Raw genomic sequence first — 7,304 nt, forward strand, 5'->3', positions numbered from 1 at the left:
GTAAATGACAATCTAGCAGCTCCATGGCTATTGGAAGAGCAATGGTGATAACACAAACCCCTTCCTAGTGCCCCCCTGGATGTGGGAATATGTCCAGGACAAGCTAGCCCATCTGAACTCTAGCCATCGAGTTTGAGTTTAGCGTGCCAATCCATCCCAGACACTCCTATCCAAATCCCATGCTCTCCAGAGTCGCCAACAAAACTTCTCAGTCCAGGGTATCAAAAGATTTTTCAATGTCAAGAGACACCATCAATCTGCCGTGAGTAATCCACAAAAGCCACCGGATATTGAGTAAGGTTGTAAGCCCAGGAATGAATACTGATTGACCACCATGCACCTATGTGCCGATTATAGGAAGCAATTTGTGGGTGAGCACCTTCCCCAAGACTTTACAGTCAAGGTTAAGGGGGAATGATGGATGGTACAAGTGCACATCTAAGGGATTGCATCCTGGTTCAGGGGGAACATGATCAACGCTTCGAGAAGCAAATATGGAAGCTGGCTACTCAACTTAGCTTCATTAAACACATCCTGGAGGTATTGGGCAATAATGGCCCAAAACATGGCATAACATTCGTTTGCCAACTCATCTGTTCGCGGCAGTTTATTTTAGGCAATCTAGGCTATGACCATTCTTATCTCTTCCAACTGGATGGGCTCATTCAAGTCGGCCTTCTGAAGCAGAGACAGAATGGGCAGCAGCAGCCCGCTTAAGAACCAGTGCAACAGATCAGGAGCAGGGGCTGCCTCAGCTCAATTCGGAGTGTGATAGTAGTCTTAAAATGCATCATTAAAACCAGACTGTGTGATTACCAATAACCCATCATTGCATCTAATGGGTCCCATAATAGTATGCTGATTGGTCTTCCTAAACTTGGCACACCAGTAGCATACCTGAATGATTCCCCTCTGCATGCAACATGGCAAGGCAATGCTTATGGTTATGTTGACCCAATTGCGTCACTGCCGCCCTGTACTGTTCACAGAGTTGCCGGAGATACTCAACACCTGTCACGCAAGCAGCCTCTGTGCTCTCCAAGGGGCGCAGCTGCCTCATCGTCAATTTCTCCTGTAGTACGCAATGTACCCCCTTGTGGCAGCCATGGACTTTGTGCGCATCCTATTCCAGAGCCCTGAACAGGGTGGATTCCCTATTGAGTTCAAAGTATTGAGTGACTCATTTTGATAGATCTTTCCGAAAAGGGTATCAAACAACGCTTCAGTCTGTAACTGCCAAGTGGGAATTCTCGGGCGTGGCCTACTCCATTGCTGAACTAATGCAACAGACAATGGTCCAATAGAGTGCGGGTAACCAGCGTTCCCAGTCAGTTGATACAGAGAATCAGGCCGAGCCTGGTATGGAAGTTGTCATGGTCTGCTGGGTGCCCCAGGCGCCCCAAGCTCTGCACATCATATAAGCATCTATGAGGCAGCCAATTAAGGAAGTGTTGAGTTGCTCTGATACATGTTGCATTGCACAAGGGAGGGAGAGAACGGCTCCAGGTCACATCTGGCATGCAATTGTAGTCCCCACCCTAAATGCCTGGCGCTTGAAAAGCAAGTGCATCAAAGAAATCTGATTGATTGGAGTTAGGTGCATAGAACCCCACTAGTGTCAGCTGGGCCCCGTCAAAGTGTACCACCAGTTTGGCATATCTACCCTCAACATCCATGCTGTGGTGATCCACCACATATGGCGCCCTTGGGGCAATCCATATAAGCACTCCTTGAGCATATGCTGATGAAGACGTGCCATAGACCTGTCCCATTACTTCGTGCTAACTTACTGGAGTTCTGCAGCTGTTAGATGCTGTTTTTTTCTGCTGAAGGGTAATATGTGTTTGGTGATGCATGTGATCGGCATACATGTAGTATTGTTTAGCAGGAGCTGCTATACCGCGTACATTCCATTTTATCACATTATACCGTTCATGTTCCCATTACAAGAAATTGTATTGTCCCAGGCAATGAGCCGATGCCCCATGTCATCATGTACCCCATGTCTGACACTGCTCATACTGGAGTATCATGACCCTCTCCACTGCCAATATGCACACCAAATATACTTGACTGTATACAAAGGCTCCATAAAAACAAACACATTTGACAAAAACAACATACCAATTACCTCCAGATTTGGTGACATTGGAGTCTCCGACCATATGCCCTCAACAAGGAATAACAAACATTGGCATAGCCAATAGGTCTCGCCTTTGGGACCTTATGTGTTTAGCCAGAGCTTTTGGCTATGTGTAGAGCATTGTGGCTGCTGTGCATTATGTTGAAAAGTTATAATAAATAGTGTTAAGCATTTTTATTACCTTTATACAAACGAAGACAACATTATATACAACTGAAAAACCTGATTAAAAAAAGATTTTAACCTAAAAATGTCTTCTAGTTTTTTTGTACATGAACTGCTGGCAACTTCTTCCTGCCTGTTCTCATGCTTGTTTGTTATAATTTTTGTTATGGGGGAGTGGGACATAAATAACGGGGGAGTGGAGGTTGGAAAGCAGTAATTTAATTAGAACAAAAGCAGTGGACGGACTCCAGGGGAGAATCAACAGATGCCAGATTCCAAGGGCCAAATGACGTGATGCTTAGGTGGTGAGCTGATGCAAAATGGTGGTGATGAATGATGTTTGGTGCTCAGGTGGTGACACTATATGTGTTGTGTAATTATGTGGCACTGAGTGATATTATTTGGAGTGTATGTAGCATTGAGTGCAGTGTAATTATATAGCACATAATTATGTTGCACTGAGTGGTATTGTGTGGAATGTATGTTGCATTCAGTAGAATATAACTATGTGGCCTGTAAGTATGTGGCATTGAGTGGTATTATTTGGAGTGTATATTGCTTTGAATGCAGTATAATTATGTAGCATATAATTATGTGGCACTGAGTGGTATTGTGTGGAGTGTATGTTGCATTCAGTAGAGTATAATTATGTGGTGTGTAATTATGTGGCACTGAGTGGTATTTGGAGTGTATGTTGCATTGAGTGCACTGTAATTATGTTGTATATAAGTATGTGGCACTGAGTGGTATTATGTGGAGGGTATGCTGCATTAAATTGAGCGTAATTATGTGATGTGTAATTATGTGGTACTGAGTTGTGTTATGTCGAGTGTATTTATGTTGCATTGAGTAGAGTGTAAATATGTGGTGTTTAATTATGTGGCACTGAGTGGTATTATATGGACTGTATGTATGTTGCATTGAGTAGAGTGTAATTATGTGATGTGTAATTATGTGGCACTAAGTAGTATCAGTTGGAGTATATGTTGCTTTGAGTGCAGAGTGGTTATGTAGCATATAATTATATGGCACTGAGTGGTATTGTGTGGAGTGTATGTTGCATTCAGTACAGTATAGTTTTGTGGCGTGTAATTATGTGCAACTGAGTGGTATTTGGAGTGTATGTTGACTGAGTACAGTGTACTTATGTAGCATATAATTATGTGGCACTGTGTGGTATTATATTGAGTGTATTTATGTTGCGTTGAGTCTAGTAAGTATGTGGCGTGTAATTATGTGGCACTGAGTGGTATTATGTGGAGGGTATCAATGTTGCATTGAATTGAGTATAATTACGTTACATGTAATTATGTGCCACTGAGTGGTATTATGTGAAGTGTATTTATGTTGCCTTGAGTAGAGTGTGATTATGTGGCACTGAGTTGTATTATGGGGAGTGTATGTTGTATTTAGTAAAGTGTAATTATGTGGCGTGTAATTATGTGGCACTGAGTGGTATTATTTGGAGTGTATACTGCATTGAGTGCTGTGTAATTATGTACCAAATAATTATTTGGCACTGAGTGGAATTGTGTGGAGTGTATGTTGCATTCAGTAGAGTGTAATTATGTGGCATGTAATTATGTGACACTGAGTGGAATTTGGAGTGTATGTTGCATTGAGTGCAGTGTAATTATGTAGCATATAATTATGTGGCACTATGTGGTATTATGTGGAGTGTATTTATGTGGAATTGAGTAGAGTTGAAATATGTGGCATGTAATGATAAGGCACTGAGTGGTATTATGTAGAGTGTATTTATGTTGCATTGAGTAGAGTGTAATTATGTGGCGTGTAATTATGTGGCACTGAATGGTATTATGTGAAGTGTAGGCTGCATTCAGTAGAGTGTAATTATGTAATGTGTAATTATGTGGCACTGAGTGGTATTTGGAGTGTATGTTGCATTGAGTGCACTGTAATTATGTTGTATATTAGTATGTGGCACGGTGTGGTATTATGTGGAGTATATTTATGTTTCATTGAGTAGAGTGTAAGTATGTGGTGTGTAATTATGTGGCAATGAGTGGTATTATGTGGAGGGTATGCTGCATTAAATTGAGCGTAATTATGTGGTGTGTAATTATGTGGCACTGAGTGGTAATATTTGGAGTGTATGTTACATTGAGTGTAGTGTATTTATGTAGCATATAATTATGTGGCACTGAGTGGTATTATTTGGAGTGTATGTTGCATTGAGTGCAGTGTAATTGTGTAGTGTATAATTATGTGGCACTGAGGCAGAATGAGGCAGAGTGGGGAATGCTGTTACACATCTGAGCCCGTGTACAGAGCCTGGGGCACAATAAGGTGGAATGAGACACCGTAAGGAACACTGAGGCAGTGTGAGGTGGGATGAGGCAGAGTGGGGGATGCTGTTACACAGCTGAGCCGGGGTCCCTGGTCTCTGGGATGTCAGTCTTGCAAGGACGATTGCTCCATATGGACCTAGTCAAAGATGCAACATACAAAATTGCCTCTCATGGTAAAATTAACATTTGTGTATTCATTATGTAACGTGTAGGCATGCGATGCCACATTATTTAATATGCTAAAAAAAAAATGCGCCCAACATTGTTGCTAATTAGGAGCAGCCTGCCACTAGGTTTATAAAAACGGGCGCCTGCTGTGAGGGACAAGTAATCTGCGACTGGAATACAGCCTGCCCTCCTTGTGGCACACTGCGTGCCGCCACTGATAATTTAAAACAGATGGCACACTGCCAAGCTGCTGCTTGCTCCTGAGCACCCTAGGCCAGGTGAGAGAGAAGGCAGGACATGCACCCGTCTTGGCCCAATTGCATGCTTTCTTTCTTAGAAAGATGCATGCAAAGGCCAATAGCGTGAGATAAAAAAACAAAGCACATGCACAAGCGTGTGTTTCGAGTTCAAAGCCCTTACTAAAAGCCTCGGATTGCAGCGCATGCGCGCTGGCTCAGGCGAGACCTAAACAACGAAGGCAACTCTTCAATGGGAGAAACATGTCCACTTTGGAGTCTCTATGTGGAGCTTGGAAGTCTAGTGCCCAGCTACCCCATGGCGTGAGCCTGTTTTGGATAATTCAACATCCTGCCCCCTCAAATCTCGGCGGCTTACCTTGGAAATGCCCAGTTGTGCTAGCAGTCCCAGTGCTCAGGTATGCGCCTATGGGGCACAGATAATTATGTGCTACAAGTCATCTTATGATCATAGGGTAATTTTCAGGCCTTGGTGGACGCCAGTTGTTGAGGACACAGAGCCATCCATGTCCGAGCCAAACTCCGATAAGTGTTCCGTTCACAAAAGAGCAAATGGATTTGTGCTGTGTTGTGAGATCTTCTTGCAATGCTTTAATGGCCTGGTCGAGATAAGCATCCCCCTCTCATTCTAGCAGTGAAGTCTTGGCACCTCTGGGGCATGCTAGATCAAGAAATCAAAAGCAGCGTGTACCTGTATTAGTGAGCAGCCGGTGCAGGATTCCTGAATTCAACACATCTGTCCAATAGGTAAACTTGAGGATGATCAGGCCCTAAAAGGAGGCAAGTGGTGCCAAGAGGACAGGGAAGTAACACACGTGTTTCCTTGATTATTACGGCACCAACAGCCTTCACCATGTCCACAATCAGTCTCAGTTAGTCAGGGCCATTGAGGAAGCTATGAGCAATAAAGCCTGTAAACTATGATGTCCAGGCAGACAAACAGCAGACCAGTCAGGTGGTGCTGGTTGGTCTGTTAGGAGGTGGAAGTCTCAGGGTGCCTGAAGCGGGGAGCATCAGTGTGGGGGACTCACTGCAGTGCTTTCAAGCAAGTACACACCAAGGTACCAAGACAAGGCTCCTCCCCTGCCATTTGGGTCAGCCGGCTGGGTTTTTCTACTCCCATTGTTCAGTGGTGCACACATTCATGTGGCGCAGTCACCACCAGGCCCACATACCTCTTTCACAGTGAAGGCCAAAACCCCTGTACCAGTCAGCCAGGTCCAAATTGGCACAGCTGTGCCCATTCACATTTGGAACCTTACAAACGCTGGAAATCACAGGGACATCAGCTCTGTGCGGCACACTCTGATGAACCCTATTGGCGCCCAGGCAGTGGCAAGCAATAAGGGAACACACTCAAGGGGCAGCAGTCAGTCCTCCGGGACATCCCAAGGAGATTGGGGAGGGGGGTTGTCAGTCATTTGCTTTCATTGCTTCAGCTGCTTTGTATTGTGGTCCGTGTATGGCAGTGGGCCCACTGCACCAAAGGCTCTGCTCTAGACCTTACCCTTGAACACCATTCCATTCTGCCAAAGTCGTTAAAACAGAAGCAGTGCACACTCGTCATCTCCTCAGTTTGGGATTCTGGCGAGAGCAGGCAATCTTGGCAACAATTAGCACTAACTTTGTGGCTGCCCATGGCAAACGCAGTGGGCCCCTTAAGAGGGCAACCCCTGTAGTGCCACATTAGGCACATACCTGCGGACCAGCTGCCCTAACCACCTTCCCTCAGGAGTCCCGCCTATGTACGGCACCTCTGCAGCATCATTTCCGGTGCGTAGTGGGCTGGGGAAAGGTATTTGTACCTGCCCCCACTCAATTTCCAGCCTCTTCCCCGCTGGCCACGCTGTCACTCTCCCAACCGCTTACCCGGCGTGCCAGCGGACGAAAGAATTGAACTTATTAATGTATGAATTTGTCATGTAGGCAGAATTACACAGCGATCCGGAGGCTGATTGGTACAAAGGGGTACCCTTTCAGGAGCAGAGAGTGGTGCCTTGTGCCAAACCCCAGAAGTCTTTACGGCAGGACCCTGGATGAAAACGTTGATGCACAGCCAGTCCTTTGGGCGGTTGTTAGCCTGAGCAACCGGGGGCTGGCCTTGCAACGCAACGCCCCTAAAATGCGTGAGTAAAGTTATGGACTGGTGGTCCATGGTATGCGTTGGGGAACCATCTGTTTCAAGCGCATCGGCGCCAGGAATATGACCTGACTTCTGGCCAGGCCCCACATACATCATCAAAATCAGCGCAACAGTGC

This window comes from Lissotriton vulgaris, chromosome 2_1, assembly GCF_964263255.1.
Source record: "Lissotriton vulgaris chromosome 2_1, aLisVul1.2, whole genome shotgun sequence".
NCBI lineage: Eukaryota > Metazoa > Chordata > Amphibia > Caudata > Salamandridae > Lissotriton > Lissotriton vulgaris.